Source organism: Canis lupus, chromosome 20, assembly GCF_048164855.1.
Source record: "Canis lupus baileyi chromosome 20, mCanLup2.hap1, whole genome shotgun sequence".
NCBI classification, from domain to species: domain Eukaryota; kingdom Metazoa; phylum Chordata; class Mammalia; order Carnivora; family Canidae; genus Canis; species Canis lupus.
In genome coordinates, this window is record NC_132857.1 from 16,487,996 (window position 1) to 16,510,637 (window position 22,642).

At 34.8% G+C, this 22,642-nt stretch overlaps 2 long non-coding RNA genes across 2 annotated transcripts in view; one reads left to right on the plus strand and one right to left on the minus strand.

Annotated features, from left to right (window-relative positions):
• Positions 1-22,642, plus strand: part of LOC140611694 (uncharacterized) — a 754,568-nt gene that overhangs the window by 724,057 nt on the left and 7,869 nt on the right. The window lies entirely within an intron of this gene.
• Positions 12,335-20,850, minus strand: LOC140612056 (uncharacterized). Its single transcript, XR_012013373.1, has 5 exons — positions 20,762-20,850; positions 18,184-18,230; positions 14,565-14,623; positions 13,831-13,953; positions 12,335-13,278 (listed from the first exon to the last, which is right to left on the minus strand). It is a non-coding gene; the product is annotated as an uncharacterized lncRNA (long non-coding RNA).

Genomic DNA, 22,642 nt, shown 5'->3' on the forward strand with positions numbered 1-22,642 from the left:
AATGTATCAATTTGGAAAAAAAATAATTATATAGTGACTGTTGAACAATTCGGGGTTAGGGGGACTGAGTCTCCATATGTCAAAAATCCCTGCATAACTTTTGACTCCCTAAAACTTAATTAGTAATAGCATATTGTTGACTAGAAGTCTTACTGATAACATAAAGAGTTAATTAACACGTATTTGTCATGTATTATATACTGTATTCTTAAAGTAAGCCAGAGGAAAGAATATATTATTAAGAAAGTTATAAGGAAAGAATATACATTTACAGTATTATACTGTATTATTGATACTGTAAGTTTATGTCATCTGTTTACAAGTTGAATCATCTGCCAGTAGTACCTACATCCATTTTTGTTGTTAGAACAACTCAGCAAAAATGTTTTAAAATTGTTTTCTGACTTTTCATTTTGCTGGTGTCATGATGACTCATTTTGGTCTCTATTCTGAGTCTCTCTTTTAAAGACCAGCTACTTTTTTTTTTTTTTTTTAATTTTTCTTTTACCTTTTTTTCAGAAAGTTCTAAGTCCAGTGCGGGGCTTGAACTCATGATCCCTAGTCTCATGCTCTACCAACTGAGCCAACCAAGGCACCCTAATATTTTCTTATATGATACAAAACACTGTAGATGCCAATGTATTACTAACTATATATCAAAAATGTAAAGATAACATGAAAAATAAATTCATATTTCCTTAAAGGTACAACTATTCATGCACTGATAATGAAAAAGCATTAGTATAATTGTTTTATGGTAGCCTAGCCTATACACTAATGAATGAATCATTATAAAATGTTTAGGGAATCATATTCATTATATTCATAATACAGTGTTGGAAAGAAACATTGTTATGTTATTAAAAAAAAAAAAAAACACTTCCCCGTGATGATAAGTTGACGTGCATTTTCTCTAATTGCAAAAGAGAGAGGCATACTGTAATGCATGGTAGTGTTATTCTTAGAAAGCAGTTATAAAACAATAAGAAAACTAACACATTATTAATGTAAGGATAGGCTATCCTCTTCCACAGATTCTTGTACATGGTGTTCTACATGATGAATACTTAGGCAATGATGATGCCTATTTAGTATTAAAGATGAATACTTAGGCAATGATAACACAGTTACTGCTGTAGTTATTAGATTTTCACTTGAAGATACACACATGCACAACAGATAAGTTTATGAACTGTATGGCATGATGATTATTTACTATTCATTAAGTAGAAGTGGATCATCATAGAGATTTTTATCCTCATCATCTTCAGTTGTGTGGACTGAGGAGGAGGAGGGGTTGGTCTTGCTGTCTCAGAGGTGGCAGATGGGAGAAGATGTGGAGGTGGAGGGGAAACAAGAAAGGACAGCACATTCAGTGTAACTATAGAAATACGTCATAATTTCTGAGTTTTCTGCTTTTTCCTTTCTCTAAAAGTGTGCCTATATAGTACCAATCCTTCCACCATTTGCTTTAGTTATCAGAGCCCATATCATAGAAGAATCTGTGTCATAAAAGAATTCAAAAGTGGTCTTGAGCAATCGGTACCCTCCTGCCAGTTTGTCTAATGTCAATTTATTTTCTGGCTCTGCTTCTTCTACATCTTCTTCCTCATTGTTTGGCACTGGTTTAGAAGCATTCATCTCTATCAAGTCACTGTCACTGTTCAGTCCTCTGATGTGGTGTCTATGAGCTCTTGATTTTCTCCAAGATCCATATATTGAAACTCTTCACCCTTTACCTTTTTTTTTTTTTTTTTTTTTTTTTGCCATATCCACGATCTCTTTCATGATTTTTGTGATTGGCTCTGTCATAAATCCTGTGAAGTCATGCACAACATCTGGACACAGTTTTCTCCAGCAGGAATTTGTTTCGGGCTTGATGGCTTTCACAGATTTTTCCACAACATTGATGGCATCTTCAATGGTGTAATCCTTCCAGACTTGCATGGTGTTCTCTCTTATCAGGGTTCTCTTCCATAGTGTTGACAATTCTTTCCATAGAGTACCACGTGTAACGAGCCTTAGAGATCCTTATGACTCCCTGATCTAGAGATGAAACTAGATACATTGTGCTTGGGGGCAAGGCGACCACTTGAATGCCTTTGTTTTTTAATTCATGGTGTTCTCGATGGCCAGGGGCTTTAGCCAATATCAAAAGAACTTTAAAAGGCAGTTTTTCACTGGCCAGGTACCTTCTGACTTCAGGGACAAAACACCCTTGGAATCAATCCAGAAAGACAGTTCTTGTTGTCCAGGCCTTCTTATTGTATTACTAAAAGACTGGCAGTTGTTGTTTATCTTTTCAGGGTTAACAGCTTTATAGATAAAGGCAGTCCTGATCATAAACCCGACTGCCTGTGAATGAAACAGTAGAGTTAGCCTGTCCCTTCCTGCTCTAAATCCTTGTGCTTGCTTCTCTTCCTTACGAATGAATGTCTTCTGCGGAATTTTTTTCCAGAACAGGGCAATTTTGTCTGTTAAAAACCTCTTCTGGCAGATATCCTTTCTCTTCAGTGATTTTCTTAATCCACAATTTACTGGAGAGACAAACAGCTGATGCAGAGAGGGTTAGTGTCCCATGGTGTTTTAATTAAGGCAGATTCTCCCAACTTTTGTCTCAGCAATAGAGACAAGGTGACTACAAAATTACTACAGTAATATAGTGTGTACTACAGGTAATTTTATGCTGTTATTATTGAATACTACATCTTTATATTTGTTTATAGTACTGACTGTCAAAGGGCCATATATGGTCTGTGTTTGCATAAGTCTTTTTTTTCAAGATTTTAATTTTTAAGTTATCTTCACTCATTGTGGGGGCTTGAACCCGTGACCCTGAGATCAAGAGTTGCATGCTCTTCTTTTTTTTTTTTTAATTTTTTTTTTAATTTTTATTTATTTATGATAGTCACAGAGAGAGAAAGGCACAGAGACACAGGCAGAGGGAGAAGCAGGCTCCATGCACCGGGAGCCCGATGTGGGATTCAATCCCGGGTCTCCAGGATCGCGCCCTGGGCCAAAGGCAGGCGCCAAACCGCTGCGCCACCCAGGGATCCCAAGAGTTGCATGCTCTTCTGATTGAACTAGCCAGATGCCCTTTTAGGTTTTGATAAATTTTAACTCCTTTTACTAGGTTTGTGTATAATTTATGGTAGTAAGTGATAAAAGAGATTATTATGTACATATATTTTATGGATTCATGACATTCATTTTCCTTAATTTTTTGATATTTCTAGGCTACGCAGTTTTTGAATTTTTTCAAATTCTTACAAATCTCTAAAAATAGTTCCAATATATTTATTGAAAAAACTGCATGTAAATGGACCCATGCCATTCAAATTGTGTTGTTAAGGTCAACTTCATTTCTATACTGAGCAATACATTTTTAGTAAATGTAATATCTGAGGCTATTTTTAAGGTTTATTATGGAAAATTTTAAATATATAAATATGTAGAGACAATAATAAAAAACATGTACTATTTGTTCTTATCAACTGATGGCAAATCTTGCTTTCTCTGTAACTGCCAATTCCAACTACCTGTGGTTTATTTTGAAAAAAAGGTCAAGAATCATATTGTTTTACCTTTTATAATTCAGTATAGTCTATAAATAATAAATACTCATCTTGAAAAATAATCATATGTCTATTATCATAAATAAATTTCTAAGAATACTTCTCAATATTATGAAATATCCAGCTAGTTAAAATCCTGTAATGGTTTCAAAATTTCTTTTACAATATATTTGTTTCAATTGAGATACAAATAAGATCTATATATTAAAATTTTATTAAATAAAATTTCTCTTATAATATCAAACCCCTCTTTTTCAAACTTCTAGGATTTTGTTGTTGTTATTGTTTGTTGTTGTTTTAGAAGTTTATTTACAGAAGGGTTCAGGACATTTGTCCTATATAATTTTTTGGAGTATGAAGTTTGCTAGTTGCACCCCTTTGGTATTGTTAGGTTATATTCTCTTTCTTTAGTTCTCTATAAATTGGTAGTTATATGTAGAGGCTTGATCAGATTCTGGTTTATAATTGTGTTATAATACTTTGTAGGTGGCATAGTACTTCCATCCTAATATACAGAATACAGCAAGTTTAAAAAAGTAGAATGAAACTTCCACATATGTAACTTTGCCTCCTAGATTATTCTGAAATTACACTGAATCTGTTTATTGTTGCCTTATTCAAAGTACAAAGCATCAATTAAAAAATGTTGTCGAAAAATAATAACTTAAAAAAACATAGCACACAGCTTCTAATTTGTTTTATTGAAAACTGACTAAAATATAGTAAATTATGTCAATTTGCTAGGAAACTGTTAAACATAAGTAATCAGGAAGACTTTTAATCTTAAGTTTATCTATTTTCTTTTATAAGTGACCTTTGTTTATTTCATTTGCTATTAACCATTCTTTACAATATCATACATATATTTAAAAACTCTTTTGATCCTTAATTTAATGCCTGAAAACTCTAAGAGAGGAATGTTCAAGCATCTGAAATCTTAGGGGTAAACTGAGATTGTTAGTCATTTAGTTCTCTTTATAGTTCCTGTTCAAAGCAAATATAAATCCTAAGATGCCATTGCTTAAATTTTTAAAATGTCCAGGATAGTTCATGTCTCTCTCTGAGTTTGGATTTCTTCTAGTTCCAGATTATTAATCATGTAAAATTTAATTATGAAAACATGTAATTGGAAAATCATTTAGGTCTCCTTATGAGTAATTCTACTCTGATAAATTCGATGCCAGTGTGTGGTCACCAAACTTTATTAAAGCATTCTGTATGTAGTCACTTTGGATTTTTTTACAAGTGGTGTTTACTGCCAGTTCCAAATGGACCTTGATAATTTGCATGATTTATTCAGGGTATCACTTGGAATCAAACTAAAGACTCTTTAGAGACTACAAATATGAAACTGTATTCCAAAACATTCAGCCTAGCGGTACAGAGCACTACATCAGGTGTACAGCAAATATAAAAAGAAATGTAGGGTGAAAGTCTAAAAATCAAAGATAGAGCAACTGACAAGATATAAGGGTATAGATGACGAGAGAACTATAGAAGATGCAGAAATACGGAAATTAAAAACATTCGCTTTACATTGCAATGGGGCATAAGAAATTCAGCCTATAGATGAATTAAATTTAAGAGCAGTTTGAAAGAGGAGGATATATTGATATAAAAGAAGAAACTGGGCTGAAATAAGAAGAAAATGAAAATGTTAAGACCTGTTTTCCAGACCGGCTGACACAGTTAGGTCTAGATTACTGGAATTTCTGTTTTTTTTTTTTTTTTCTTTTTCCAACTTGTCTTCTTAGTTTCAGGGACCCACTTTACCTTTTGTATTATTAAGTAAACAAAAAAACTCTATCAAACTCTCTAAAACAAAGTCTGTCTGACTCTAGTTTCATGCTTCAGGGACTTCAGTCATAATTCTAAAACCTAGTCCTTGAATCTACCTCAGTCAGTGACAGGCATTCTCCGTTTCTCTCTCTCTGAATTTAGACATTTTTGTAACTCAAGGAACAGAGTCTGTCGGCCCCTGTGGCTGACTCAGGCTACTCAGCAGTTCCTCATGGAAGAGTCCTGCCTGTTTCATGTCTCCCTTTCTGCTTGTCTATGTAGTTGGAGTGTCACCTAGTCTTGGACTTCCAGTCAATGCTGTGGAAATCCCTTACTGGTATTTCTCTGATGCCATGTTCTGTTGTCATTTGTGTATAATATTGTGTTCTGCCTGCCAGATCCGATTTTCACCTGCAGTTGTATCTGTCCCCAAAGACTTGTTTCATTTGAATATTCATCTGGATCCAGTTTGAAAATGTCATGCCTTCTGAAGATGGCAATTTTAAGCCACTTAAAGAGTATGCATAACCGTGGTCAATAAAATGACCATTTTCCCCATTGCCCCAGGAAAGGATCCATGTTTTGGCATCTCAGTGACGGTGAATTGGAAATGCTGCTGCTAGAGAAATTGCCCTCCCACAAACACCCCCAGAGTAAACTCCACACCGGCTATCACTGTGTATAACCAAGTCCTGCTGCTCTTCCAGTGATCTACCCAGCCTACTGCTTTTTCCCAAGACACTATCATTTTTTAAATATTTTAATATTTATGTATTTATTTATTTGTTTATTTATTTATTTATTTGAGATGCAGAGAGAGGGAGAGGCAGAGACATAGGCAGAAGGAGAAGCAGGCTCCATGCAGGGAGCCCGACGTGGGACTCAATCCCAAAAATCCAGTATCTTGCACTGATCCAAAGGCAGGTGCTCAACCGCTGAGCCACCCAGGTGTCCGAAGACACCATCATTCATAAGATTGCTTGTTGCATGTTAGTATCTGCAGCTCCCTCTAGGAACAGAGTATTTAGAAATCCTTATACCTCATGTTCCCCTGAACTGATTTCTAGAATGGGGTGGAATACTGACCCAGCTGCTGGAATTGGAGCTGGAGAAGAAAGGATGTGTAAAGGACACTAGTGTCTAATGGTGGCTATAACTTGAATCAGAATCTTAGGCATACAGAATCACATACTTATGTCATTATTAATGTACTTAGCCATTCAACATATATTTCTTATATACTAACCATGAACCAAGCATGATAATGAAATAAAAACTAGTTTATTGAGTATTATTTTTCTTAGGATAGATTATAGATTTAATAGGCCTTGGTGAATAAGAAACCTGGTCACTATTATAGTATAATTTCTAAGGGAAAATTCATTTCAAGTTCAAAAATCAGTCTATCATAGACTTGCTAGAAAGCTTTCACTACAGTACTCTTACAACTGTGAGTTATGGTGGAATTATAGTCTGAAGTTACATTCCTGTTCTTATTTATTGATATCACCTAATGTTATTATGGGTGGTTATCCATTGGAGAAATCATGTTGAAGGAACATATAATGTAGTTTTAAAGAAAAATTTATAACTGTTGTTAGGAGGGCTACACATATATTTGTGAAGCTTGTGCACTTCATGATTCTGAGGGCCACTATTCAGAGAGATTGTAATGCGCTTTTCATCTCTTAGAGTTATACAAAGCGTAATCAAGATAACAGAAGGGATTCTGGCTGCCTATCGGACTCTTACCTCTACCTTGATCTTGAAAGCAGTATGTCTAGACTATAGATAGTTCTAAAAATCTCAGGGCTTGTTATTTGTTTAGTTGCATGCTTTATCAAAGCACCAATAATTTCTACTTTATTGATAATTTCTTCTTTTCTACATCAATTACTTTTCTTTTTTTGAAGATTTTATTTCTTTATTCATGAGAGACACACAGAGAGAGAGAGAGAGAGAGGAGAGAGAGAGAGACAGAGACACAGGCAGAGGGAGAAGCAGGCTCCATGCAGGGAACCCGATGTAGGACTCGATCTCGGGACTCTGGGGTCATGCCCTGAGCCAAAGGCAGTTGCTCAACTGCTGAGCCACCCAGGTGTCCCCATCGGTTGACTTTCTAAATAACCTCACGTTCAGGTAACAGACAACAAAAATGCAGACACCAGTTAACTATAATACTGCTGTTTTTCTTAATATACACTCAGTTAAACCATAATGAGGCAATATTCCCAGTACATCAGGAACTGAGTACCTTTTTAGTCCTAAAGGAGGAACTTGGGAAAGGAATCACAATCCCTACTACAGAGTAAGAAGTGCTCAGGAGGGAGATAGTATAGTGAGGACAGTTAGACAGAGTAACATCTCAAATGTGTGATTAGCATCAAGTTGAATTTGAGTGTAGCTTGAATGCATCAGTTCCATCAAAGAAAGTGAACATCACAGAGTCAGGTTATTAGATAACAGCAGATAATTATCCAAATATCTGAACTATAGTTGTCTCTAGGGAGGAAATTGAGAAGCTAAAATTAAGGAGTGAACTAAAATAAGACTATTCTATTTAGTGACTTATTTAGAACTCTGGGAACAATGCTATTATATCAATAAAGGAGAGAATATGTGAAGATAGAGGTGAAAAAGAACTCCTCAGGCCTTAGATCTAGTCTAAGATATCTAGATAAAGGGAAATTCAACTTGATGAGGGTGAACTACTTCTGGTCTCAGGGAAGCAGGCTAGGATGAACTGCATTGCTGAATACTTTCCTGCCCTATTGCGTTGGTGGGGTCAGCAGCAGGGCTAGAAGCAGTAGTAGTTTGACCCATCTCCAAAGTGAGGATGTGAATTTCTCATCTTCCCTTCAAACTACTTTGTTCGGAGATAATTCTGCTTAAATGAACCTCAGCAAACAAACATACCATCTGATTTTGTATGGCCAACAACATCACACAGACCCAACGGAAAGGGCAGTAGGAGATTCTTGACAGCTGTAGAAAGCATTCCTTTCTTATTTCCTACAGGTGAAAGTAGAAAGGTTTGACCCTTTGGGCTCAGGAACTTCCAGCATTCTCGGGAGTTTTCTCAGGAGGTAAAATTGCCAGGTAGGGAAGAAAGGCATCCATATTATGTAAATAGTATGTGAGAAGGCACCTCATTTAGTATTAAAGGGAATATGATTTCATTCTGTACCTTATGTAGTAAAATAGTTTTACATGAATATTTTAGCTCTATGTCTCTGCTTGGATACGATTTCTTGAATGCAGTCCAGGGAGGTGAAACAACACAGAACTGTTTGGTTTGGGAGACAGATGACTGGTTGAAGGTTCAGTGCAAGTTCTGGGCTGAGGGCTAGGTTGTACAGACTGTGCAAGGCTTACCAGAGAGCATTGGCTGTAGGTTTAGGAACCAACTCAAGATCCTAAAGGTAGGGCCACATTGGAGTTCTTTGGAGTTCTAGTCCAGATAGAGAAGAGAAACCACTTAATACCATAAGCATTTAGTTAAGACTCCAGAAATGCCATAGCTTTGAAATATTATGCCCCAGAGTAAAACCCACTCTCAATATATACTTATAAAGCCTCAGCAATATCTTTAGGAGACTCCTGAGTGTGGAGGTAAAGTCCCACCAAATTAAGGAAGTTTGGAAAACCATGGCTTCCCACAGAGGAACCCTAACAAAGTATAAACAGAGCCTTTCAAATTCAAGGTGCTTTGTCAGTAATTGTACTACACACTAGAATTCAAAGTGATATTCTTCAAAGGAATATAACAGAATAAGAAACATTTATAATATGACATATGCAATATTTAATATTAAATCAAAGTTTACTAGGCATCTTTTAAAAGTATAATATGGCCCATCGTCAAGGAAAAAAGCAACGAATAGAAACTAATCCCATGACCACCCAGATTTTGGATTTTTAGCAGACCAACAGTCTTGAAGGCTATTATAAACTTATTCATGGACTTAAAAGAAAATATGGTATTTCTAAATGTATAGAGATCTTGGTAGAGAATAAAAACTGTGGGGAAAAAATAGAAGCAGCACTCCTAGGAAATTCTAAAACAGAAAAATGCAATATCTAAAATGAAAAATTATTTGACAGGCTTGAGGGTGACAAGAAAAAAAAGAGTCAATGAAACTAAATAAAAATAAAAATTAACCAATATTAAGAAAAAAGAAGATTGAAGAAAAATGTGAGACCCAAATCTATAAAAGCTCCTAGAAGAAAACATAGACAGTAATTTCTTTGACATCAGGCATAGAAACACTTTTCTAGATATGTCTCCTCAGGCAAAGAAAACCAAAGCAAAAATAAACTATTGGGACCACACCAAAATAAAAAGCTTTTGCACAGGGAACCCTGGGTGGCTCAGCGGTTTAGCACCTGCCTTTGGCCCAGGGTGTGATCTGGGGTCCTGGGATCAAGTCCCGCATAGGGCTCCTGGGATGCAGCCTGCTTCTCCCTCTGCCTGTGTCTCTGCCTCTCTCTCTCTCTCTCTCTCTCCATTTCTATCATGAATAAATAAATAAAATCTTTAAAAAAGACATTAAAAAATAAAAGCTTTTGCACAGTAAAGGAAACCATCGACAAAATAAAAAGGCAGCCTAACAAATGGGAGAAGATCTTTGCAAGTTGTATATCTGAAAACGGGGTAATATCCAAAATATATAAAGCACTTATATAACTTAATACCAAAACAACAAATAATCTAATTAAAAATGGGCAGAGGTCCTTAATAGACATTTCTTTAAAGAAGACATACAGATGGCCAACAGATACATCAAAAGATGCTCAACATCATTATCATCAGGGAAATGCAAATTAAAACCACAATGAGATACCACCTTACACTTGTCAGAATGTGGAGAAAAAGGAAAGCTCTTGCACTATTTGTGGAAATGCAGATTGGTACAATCTCTGTGGAAAACAGTATGGAGATTCCTCAAAAAATTAAAAATAGGAATACCATATAATCTGATAATTCTACTAGGTTGGCATTTACCCAAAGAAAATAAAAACACTAATTTGAAAAGATATATGCTCCCCCATGTTTATTGCAGCATTATTTGCAATAGCCAGGATATGGAAACCACCCAAGTATCCATCCATTGTCCATTGATGAATGGATAATGAAAGTATTTATAAAATAAATAAATAAATATAATATAATATATAATATATATATATATATATATCGTCCCATACTTTATCCATTCATCAATGGATATATCTTAGTATATGTGCTGCCAAAGCGAGCACATCAATGGATATATCTATATCTATATATCTCCCCACATATCATATCCTATATTCATATATATATATATATATATATATATATGTAGGATATATATAGGATTATTATTCAGCCAAAAAAAGAATGAAATTATGTCATTTGTGGCAACATGGATGGACCTAAAGGGTATTATGATAAGTGAAATTAGTTAGAAAAAGATAGATACCATACGATTTCACTTAAATGTGGAATCTAAAAACAAACCAAATGAACAGACAAACAAAAAATTGACTCTTCAACACAGAGAACAAATTGGTGTTTGCCAGAGGGAAGGGGATGTGGCTTGGGCAAAATGGATAAAAGGGAGTTGGAGGCTCAGGCTTCCAGTTAGGGAATGAATAAGTCATGCGGATCAAAGTTACAGCATAGGAAATATAGTCAGTCAGAAGAGCATGTATAGTGACAAATGCAACTACATTTGTTTTGAGCACAGCATAGTGTACAGACTTGTTGAATCACTCTGTTGTATACCTGAAGCCAATGTTACATTTATGTGTCAACTCTACTTCAATAAAAAAGAAAGAAAAAATATCACAATCTGGAGAATTGATGGGCAATATCTGGCAAGCTAATATATGTAATTGGTCTGAGAAGGAGGAGGCTGTGAGAATACAGTTGGAAAACATTTGAGGCTATAACGGTCAGATTTTTTCCCAGTTTGATAATATCAACTATCCCCTCACAGGTCCAAAAAGCCCACAGCTAGCTGAAGATCAGAGTAAAAAGAAAATCAAGAAGTTAGTTCTGTAAAAAAGACATTCCATCCATAGAAATAATGATATAGATATGGCTGATTTTTCATCATAAAATATGGAAGTTGGGGTAGCTAGGTGGCTCAGTTGGTTAAGTGTCTGTCTTTGGCTTAGTCAGTCCCACACCAGGCTTTCTGCTCAGTGGGGAGTCTGCTTCGCTCTCCCCCTGCCCTCCACCCCACTCATACTCTCTCTCTCTCCCTACCCCCTCAAATAATTAAATAAAATCTTAAAAAATATGTAGGTTAGAACAAGAAAGACTGCTTTAAAGTGCTGAAAAAGCAGTCTATTCAGAATTCTATTTCCAATTATCCTTCAGAAAAACAAGGATGAAATAAAAACATTTTCTGGGGGAACCCTGGGTGGCTCAGCAGTTTAGCACCTGCCTTCGGCCCAGGGCATGATCCTGGGGTCCAGGGATGAAGTCCCACATCAGGCTCCCTGCATGGAGCCTGCTTCTCCCTCTGCCTTTGTCTCTGCCCCTCTCTCTCTCTCTCTCTCTCTCTCTCATGAATAAATAAATAAAATCTTAAAAAAAAAAACATTTTCAGATAAATAATAAAAAATATTCATGGCAAGTAGATGTGTACAGTAAGAAATGCTAAAGAAGGCTCTTTGGTTGATCGAAAATGATATCAGATGAAAACATGGTTCTAAAATTAAGAATGAAGATACTTTCTAGAAATGGGAAAAGAAAAGGTGGGAGAGGTTTTTTTCCCCTGATTTCCATAGACAACGGTTTAAAACAAAAAGGCAACACTGTTAGATAGGGTTAAAAATCTATTTAATATGACACAGTGGCACAAAAGATGAAGAGAGATAAGCATGTAAATGAAATTTTACTGTTATAAAATTGTTACAACTGTAAAGTACGGGAAGCTTACAGTGTTAAGTAGTACAATATTGACTAAATAATCGAGAAAGGGAACTTCTGTTTATATTTTGATAACAAAATATCCAGGATATCACAATATCAAGGACTATACTAATGATAAAGATAATCAAAATATTATAAACAACCAAAGGAATCATTGTATACCAAAGAATAAATTGGTATCCTAAGCCTTTTTCCTTTATAACGTTGAATTCCTGAATATTATGGTTGTTAATTTAGGTTCTGCAGGATTACTTTTTTATTACATAAATATACAATTCAAAACTAAAATAGAATGTTATTTTTTTTCTAGCTAAAGTCAGTCTCTGATGAAACTTGAACCAGACCAGTGAAGCAGTTTAGTCATTATTTAAATCTACATGGGCCCACTGTTAGAAAACTTCACATTAACCCTAAGCATTCTTTAAAAAGCATTTTTTAAAAAGCCCATTCTTTAAAAAGCCCATAGACAGAAGGAAGGCTAAAACTCATGTTTGACAGGGTTGTAAATATTTCTACTCAGAAAATGAAATCAAGACTCAACTCTAGTTGAGGAGAACACGCCAACTTTAAGAGAAGTTGAAATTTTGCACGGCCTACTTATCACTGGTTTCCTAAATGACCTAGGGTAAATAGAAACAGCCTTTTCATGTGGCTGCTCTGATTAAAGCAAGGTCTGTAAGTTGGCAGTACATCATCTGAAATTTCAAAGCTTAAGTGGAAGCTGGGGTTTCTTTTCCTTCCAAAAAATCCCCCTACTCTTTATACGTGGTCTATCTGAGTAGCTGGCGTATAGTTATAAAAGTCACTGGGCAGTAATCAGGAGTGCACTGGTCCTTGTGGCAGGCATCAACTTGGTTACTGCCAGGTCTTTGAACTACAAAAATAAATAGAGAATAGAAGTGCATTGTATTGGCCAAGCCTGAGGCCCAGTCATCTGTCTTGGAGCATGCTCTGGTGAGAGTGTTTAACTTGGATTCCTTCCATCACATGTGGTAGCTGCAAGAGTGAAAAAGGAGAGGAAAAGAACAATGTTAGGTGGTATATTTAATAGTATGTTGGCTTAACAATTCTCAGGAAACTGTTACTTGTATTTTTCTCTCAGCAGTCAGAGGTGGGATTCTGAATGAGTGGATGTGTACTTTAGACAACATGATTCTATTCCCTCCACTCTTGTCCATTGTTTTATGGAGGACTTGAATAACAGGCATAGATATTCCCCCAAACGCTATCTACTAAAGTAGGGAACTTAGCTATAGCAACTCACAGGACAGTATTTTTTTGTATTCAATTTCACCAGCAGCCTTGACATCCCTGAATTAATGGGTCTCTTTCACTCTAAACCTGAAAGTTTGAAATTCGTGGTAACTGGATGTTTGTTGTTTTTGGCTAAATTATCCTCTTCTATTTCTTTTCAAGGCCAATGTAACACAAACTAAAACAATTTAGGCTCTCTCTGCCTTTTCATTCTTCTAAGTTTTCTACAATAAGAAAGGAGAACCTTTACTCAGCCGCACTGTGCCCATAATAAACTTGATTAAAAAAAAATACCTGTGGCTACAGGAGTGGATTCTTTTGTAAGGACAGTGAAGCACTCAGCTGTTCTATATTAGAAGAAATTTCGCTTGTTTTCACAGCTGAATTATCTTGCTTTCCATATTATCAGAAAGAGTACTAAGAAAATCAAATAAGAGATTTTCAAGGGATTTTAAAGGAAAAAAATATATAGCTTTTTACAGTCAAGGTTTTAGTTCCTAGCACATTTTTTTTCTAGATCATGCAGCACATATTTTGTAACCCTCATGAAAGAGCATAAAATAAATATGTCAAGGCTTCCTGTAGAAATGCGTTCATTCAGAGTTGCCAAAATAAGAGAAGCTGTTGAATTTGCCCAGACAGATGGTAAGATAAATTTATGAGCAAAATCATGTAAAAATACCAAGCTTAAGGGACTATGTATCAGAAGTGAGTGATTTGTAATGTTATATTGATTTTTTTAAGCTATAGATCAAGAATTGTATGGAAATTGATGAGTTGTATTGTACATAGTAGACATTTTCTTAGGGTGATAGTTGACCTTAGTTATATTTGCCACAATTTATACAAAATAGGAATAACTTTCAAGCCAATTCATTAGCCAGTTTTTTAAAATATTCTTTGAAACAACCCATACAATATTACAAAAAAGCATTCTGTATGTTTTAAAATGATTCTAAAGTAGCACAGATTGAATATTGCCAAATTAAAACATTCATTAATTCATTCAGTTAACAAAAAGGACCTACCATATGGAACAGGCTTTCTTTCTATATCCTAGACAGACAGTGGTCAGCAAAACACAGTCCTGGCATTATTGAAGAAATGTATTAGTTTAGATAGGAAGATAAGAATAATCCTGTTATGGTTAGCAATTTGAAATTATTTTATTTACATACACTATAATTAAATTTTACAAAAAATGGATTTATGGTAAAGTTGAAAATCTACTATGTGATGAAATGACGTTTTGGGTGAAAGAGAAATATTGACCATGATCCAAAAGAATCTGAATTATTTGTGAACATGCAATTAAAGAAAATCAAATCTCATAATTTTTAAATCATTTTAGCTTATATATTTTCATGATTTCATGATTTTCTGAATTTTAAATTTGAGATTTTCTTCATTCTTCAGAAACTCAGTATCTGGGCAGCCCCAGTGGCTCAGCGGTTTAGCGCCGCCTGCAGCTCAGGGCATGATCTTGGGGACCCGGAATCGAGTCCCACGTCGGGATCCCGGCATGGAGCCTGCTTCTCCCTCTGCCTGTGTCTCTGCCTCTCTCTCTCCTCTCTGTGTATTCTCATGAATAGATAAATAAAATCTTTAAAAAAAAAATAAACTCAGTATCTTAACATAATAGTCATTTAAAAAATTCTAACTGTACATACCATAATATATACTTTATCCAAATCAGCACTATTCAAAGCCTAATTCTGGACAGAAACAATGTAATACATAGGGGTTATGTTTCTGGAAAAACTAAGTGGTTTATTCTAATACGAAATAATGAGAATTCTTAGAGTAAAAATTCGAGGTAAATAAATATTATTCATGAAACTTATTCCATAGCTAATGAGGTTAATGTTATCTTAAGCTTAGGCTCAACAACTAGGCTTCATTATTCTTTGCTAAAATTCAGCCATATTAGAACTGTAAATTTAGTTAACTTTTAAAAAATATCAGAAGTCAACAAAGTCTGTACAAAGAAAATATTGTGATAAAATTCCCCGTGAAGATATTCTCATTGCAGTGTCAGGTAATATTTCTCATTAGGACTATCCACTTCAACATTGATATTGATAAAAGAAGAACAACGCAATCAAGGACAAACTTGTACATAGCTAAGGTTCTTACTGCATATCTTGTGATTTTTTTTTTTTTTAGATTTTATTTATTTATTCATGAGAGACAGATAGAGAGGCAGAGGCATAGGCAGAGGGAGAAGCAGGCTCCCTGTGCATAACTCAATGTGGGATTCAATCCCAGGACTTCAGGATCACAACCTGAACTGAAGACAGACAACCACTGAGCCACCCTGGCGTGCCTAGGTAGCTTGTCACTTTAAGAAATTATATATTCTTTTCAAATCATATATTATATGACATATATTAACATATAAATATATATTTACAGTTTGCTATCACATATAATTGTAGCAATATCTTAATGATGAGTTTTAATTTCTGTTATGCAATGTGAAGTTCTTTAACCTCACAAACTTAGGATTTCCTTTTCATCTATAGTTCAAATTTGGAACTCATTTTTTTTTCCACTCCTCCCAGCTAGGTTGGCAGAACTTTTCTCTGTCTCTCTCTCAATCAGTCTAGAAAATTATTTATTTATTTATTTATTTATTTATTTATTTATTTATTTATTTATTTATTTATTTTTTATTTATTTATTTAGAGGGAGAGAGAGACAGCACGGGGGCAGGTGGCAGAGGGACAGGGAGAGAGAGAATCTTAAGTGACTCTCTGCTTGGTGTGCAGAGCCCAATCAGGGCTGGATCCTATGATCCTGAGAACACGATCTGAGCTGAAATCAAGAGTGGGTTACTTAATCGACTTCACTACCCAGATGCCCCATAACTTCTTTTCTCTCATTGACATTTAAGTAGCAATGTATAGGAGAGAATGGAAATTGATGTAATAACAGCAACTATAAACTTCTATATCCTTGTTTTATAAGAATAAATAAATTATTAGATCTTCTGAGGCAAAGCCCTAAAGCAAAGAAATTTCCCAAAGTGTTGCTTTTCAGGGCCTTAACAGATGGATTAAATTCCATCAGCTGAAATCCTGTCTTTATCAAGAGATCCCCTACCTGTCTCCTCCCCAGTGTATTTAAACTCCAACTGCTACATTTAAAATTCCATATACCTGCTAAAATATGGAGGTACCTTAAATTTTCTGAACCTCATACAGACATTTAAACTTTAAAATGAACCTATTCTAGGCAGTAGAAAGTTTAGAAAGTTTTTTTTTCTTCAAATAAGCAAAGTCCTCTACTCAGAAATTTTCTTTTAATTTCTCTATTATAAAAGTTGGGCAGTTGGCAAATAGGTTTACTTAAAAATATTCAATAAGACTAACTCAAGTCAAATAGATTCTGCAATTGAGTGATATGTAAGGTAGAAAAGATAAATTATTTGGAGTTCTTGAGCAGAAGCATAGTGCCTTGCCATATAAAGCATGCTGGTGTGAGAAAGGATTTCCAAAGCTTCAAAATAAGTAAAAGAGAATACTGTTCTCTGGGCTTGCAGTTTTATTAATTTTCCATTGACTAGACTATTTTATACCTTTTTAGGGACAGAGGCCAATTTGCATATTATTTTTCTGATAGGTATGCAAATCATATCTGTCCTACAGGAAAGATAAACTGAAAGGTTATGGCTTATTACTGTGTCGGACATTAACCACTTTTGTATTTAACCCAGCAGTCTTACCCCAACAATCCTTTCGATTGATTATATTTGCCTCTCAAATGTTCTTTGTACTGGTGTTAACATATTACTAGTTCACCGGTTAATTAATGAGTTAAAGTAAAAATCTTTAACGGGTATTCTTCTTTATAATTGCTTGAGAGTCATGATTTTATCTCTTTGAAAATAATACTTTAACACTGGGGAGAGGATCCAAATAGATTTAGATGTTACAACCTTTAAAGAAGTTGGTTGAGACATTAGCACTTTTATTTTTATTTATTTATATATTTATTTATTTTAATTTTTATTTATTTATGATAGTCACAGAGAGAGAGAGAGAGAGGCAGAGACACAGGCAGAGGGAGAAGCAGGCTCCATGCACCGGGAGCCCGATGTGGGATTCGATCCCGGGTCTCCAGGTCGCTCCCTGAGCCAAAGGCAGGTGTCAAACCGCTGCACCACCCAGGGTTCCCAACTAGCACTTTTAATCTGTTGTACTTAGTAATGAACTCACCCAAATTTTATAATAATAAAAGTTGATTTCATTGTACAAAATACACAGAGTACTAAATTGAAGAATCTATGTAGCTAATAAAAATAATTATCAAATATTAATTGACCATATTTCTTGAGGGTGTTCCTCCTTTAATAATTGAAGTATATTATACTACCACAAGAGACTACACCACTCCCTAGACCAGAGATGTGTCTTTTTCATGTACCAATTCCCAATATTTCCCACACCAGTTGCCTCAGAAAATGTTTGGCAAATGTTGAATTTTTGGTTCTTATTATGTGTGTCACATGTCTTCCCGTCTTGGCTAAATAAAATCAAGTCACTCGAATTGATTTCATTTGTGATACTGCCCTGGGACTCAAGTCTGCCAAAAATATTTTCAAAGTTCAGTGAATTGAGATTTTAGAATTGTTATTTCACTTACCTATTTATAGCTTAATTCTCATAATTATTTTCTTTCTTTTCTCAAAACTAAAAAGAAAGCAAAATGACATTAGCCTGCATTAAGAACTAGCTTTGCTACTAGCATGCTACATGCTTATCAATATTTCATTTCTCTTTGCCTCAGTTCATTGAACTCTAAAATGAAACATGGGAAAGGAAATTTTTTAAAGTCTCATTATTACCTAAGAATCTTTTATGTCATGTTGACATCTGTAGCAATTTGATCCTGTCTTGTGACAGTGGCTCTCCTGTTATCAACTCTACAGCGTTACAAAGTTTAAGAAGAATTTATACTCGTCATTAAGCAAGACAAGTTAAGGATTTTCTGTGTTTATGTGTATGATTAAGAAGATGACGTAATACGAAATAACATTTTGGGACACCTGGGTGGCACAGTTAGTTGAGCATCTGACTCTTGGTTTTGGCTCAGGTCTGATCTCAAGTTGTAAGATTGGGGCTCTCAGACTCCACACCCGGCAAAGAGTTTGCTTATGTTTCTCTCTCCCTTGTCCTCTGCCCCTCCCCCTTTTACTCTCTCTGTCTCTCTCTCTCAAATAAATAAAATAAATCTTTAAAAAATTCATCAATTTTCCTGCAGTGTACTTCACAGAATGTCTAAGAATTTAACATGTAGTGTTTCTGGAGCACAGTCTCATATAGTCCTCAGGACTACAGGTACCAAAGACCACTGCCAATATCTTTGGAGAAGGTACAACGAAACAGCACCACAGATTGCTAAGTTTTTGTTTGTTTTCTTTTGTTTTATGGGTCTGTGTGTGTGTGTTAATATTGCCCCTCTGATGACTTTGTAAGACTATTGTGTTGAATATGAAAAAAATTGTGACATGAAGAAGAAGTTGCCAGACTTAACATGAAACCTAAGTGTAGGCAAAACTAAATCCTCACCAGTCATAAGTAGGCCTATCAAAAGTATTCCCAAGATTGAACTAATATAAATATCAGCCTTCAGTTCCTGCCATACATAAACCAAGTAGCTATAAGGTCCTAGAAACAAATATTTCATAGAGAACTTAAGATTTAAAATAGTCATAGTCTAAGAATATGTGAGCTCTTAGTATGTGAGCTTTTTGTCAGATTTTTTTCTAGCTTTGTGATGCTGAAAAAATAAATTATATGCTATATATTACATTTCCCTGTTTTAATTTTTTCTCCTTGGTGAAGCATAGTTTATAGCTATGAGAGTTCCTGGAAATTTTTCTAGATTTAATTTTTAATATTATTTAATGGTTAACCTTATTTTTAAATCTAATCTAATTCTATTTATTTAACAAAGGGGGGCTTATTTTTTAATACTTTATTTATTTATTAAAGGGGGGCTTATTTAACTCATTTCTCCATTTTCCTTCCAAATTTAAATCTCATAGTCCAATAAGAGAAATGACATACTCACTTTTCACTTGCGGAGCTTTATTCCAGAGGTAAAGATTACCTGCCAGTTGTTTTTTTGAACTATTAAATGTAACTGATTTGCTTAAAGGGATCATATATCTCAGCCTGTTCTATAGAGTGTAAATGTAAGTGGTGTGTATATCAACAAGTAACACACAGACCCCATCCCCCTACGGTATGTAAGTTCAGAAGTTGGATTCAACAAATCCTTAAACTGAAGCTGAATACCCAACCAAGTTCATACTACTAGGCCTCTTATTATATTTACTTCAAAACATACATGAGTTTTTTTGTTTTTGTTTTTTTTCAAATGTAACTCAGGTTTTCCATGAACTTGTTCTACCTATTGTAATCTATAGTGAGACAGAAATAGAGAGTTAAGTCTGTGCTTTCTAACCTCCCACATGTAATCCAATTTTCATTTATAAATCCCTAGGTGTGTATTACCTAGAGAATAATAAAAGATAAGACTTTTCACATCAGTCCCTCCCAACAAATATTTCCTTTAATCATTCTTACACCTTATGAACATTTCTCCTGTATTTCTCCTGCATAATACATTTTAATTGATTTTCACAAACCATTCATATTTTGCATCTAAAGAACAATAAAAAAATAAATTATGTACAAAATCCACAGAGTCTTTCAGACATTGATTTTAAATTTAGGACCACATTGTTCTCATCCTTAATTAGATACTTAAGAAAAATGCATTTCTACCTAGAATTTTTCTTAATTTAGAACAAGACAAAAGACTACTTTTTACTCTAATTCTAAACCTTGTTGAAAAAGCTGAAACATTACCATGGAATGCCTTGTTTATTGCATTATTTTGGTTATTATTTTAAGCATGTCTTGATACCATACACAATTGCAATATTGTCAATTAATTATGTATATATTAATGAAATGAGCTTTATCATCCGTTGATTTGTCCTGCATTGTAAAGTCAGTGAAAAGAGATACAGAATTTATATATTGCTTTGTTGTTAGAGTGATCAGATTCCCTTTTCAGTTTTGCTACTTTTGTTTCCCTTTTTTGTGAATTAATCAGCTTAAATTCCCTACCGTATTGATCAGATATCTTAGAGTATTATAAATGCAGTGCTTAAGTGTCAGTAGTAAAGTATCTGAGGAGGAAAAATGACCTCAAAGGGGAAGGTAGCATGTCAGGGCTGTCCTTTGTGTTCCTTACTGCAAGTCCTCTCATCCTAACCACACAGCCCACAAGATTATGTTCATGTCAGCTTATCCCACACACGTTCAGGATTGGGCTTTATGACAGCACTAGGGCTCAAGCAATAATGTGCCAGCACATAAAAGCCTGGGCCCTTTCTAGTCCCACCACACCAGGCTGCTGCTCCCTGGGGCTCTGGGGCAGTCCTAACTAGAATCCTTCCCCTCACAACACAAATCTTGGCAATCTTGTATTTAGAATTCATGGTTTCCTCATTAAAACAAGATTCAGAATTAGCTCTGTTTGCCAGAGCCTTAAATGTTTTGGTGGTTAATGTTAATCTACACAATAATCCCAAAGTTCACGACCCTTCTAATTTAGGGAGCTAAAAATCACCTGGGATGCCGGTTAATAACACAGATCCTATGTTCACCAGTAGGGCCCACGGATATGAATTTTATCTAAGTCTCAGATGGCTCTGATGCAGATGGGTTTATGGAAGGCAACACTTTGGAAAAACTTTCATAGGTATTATCAATCCCATTTCACAGATAAGGGAGCTACAGAATCAACATATTTCCTAAACTGATAAAAAACACAGAACTATCTGGGTCTGAAGATATACACCTTCTAAAATACGTGAAAAGCATTGCTAGATTTATGAGTTTTTTTCTCCCCCTCATGCTTTGCTTTTGCATTTTAAAATATACCTTCCTTATAAGGAGCCAGCATTCTGATTATTCACATAGAAATACCCACTTTAATCAAATAAATCTGCTTAGCTTTTCGATTGAATCAACTTCTCGAATTGATCCATCCTTGAATCTAAAGGTTTGTTGAAATAGTGGTGAAGCTGACAATAGGGGAGGGATGAGTGAGCTTTGTGATTGAACTCAATATTATAATCTCAATATTATAATCTTAATTAATCTGAGTTAAACAACACACATACACAGGTATGTAGATGAAAATAGGGCATAAAGTAGTTTCAGGTAAAGCAATCTCAAAGGACAGTAACAATACATCAAGTTAAGGGAATTTAACAAGCCACTTGTCTTCATATTCCCCAAGTTTTATTCAACTGTGGGCATATTTTAGTACTCTGACATTATGAAATGTAAAGTTTATGTTCTTTGAGTATCATTTCAGACACTTCATATCCTTTCAGATCTTTGAGAGTAAAAATCAGGTGAATTTTAACCACAGACCAAAAAAAAAAAAAAAAAGGAATATTTTTGTAAAAGCTTGTATTAGGATATAAAAACATTCATGATCTCATAAATGAGAAATTCGTTTACTCAGGTCCAGGTTTGTCTTTCTGCTCTAGGTTTCTTGGGTAGACGTGTTGACTGGAACAGCCTTTTATGGCTGATTATGGATTGGAGTGTCTGGATTTCTAGAAGCTCCTAAGTATTTGATAATCTCTCCTAAAGCAAACTAAATTTCTTTGTTTGGTTATAGTTAGTTGCATGTAGTATGCAATTGTATTTTTTTTTTAAATATCTGAACTTAAAGTGAACTCCATTTTATAACATAATAGTATTTGAATGAGGAAAAATTGTGAAAACTTCCAAGAACAAAATGCCACCCCCACACCTTAACAACATACACATATGACATATATTGAAAATATAAGCATGAATCATTATTCGACTTTATAAAGTAAGTTGTTTAGAAGTTTGGATTTAATAATTATTTTGTATTAATAAACTCAGCACCTTTAATAAACTATTCTCATTTTGTTAATAAAATTTTTTGAGAAATAATTAATAGTGCACTTTGGAAAGCAATTTTCTTTACAATCAGTCAGTTGACTATTAGCACTCATAACGTATATTTCCACCGATTTAAC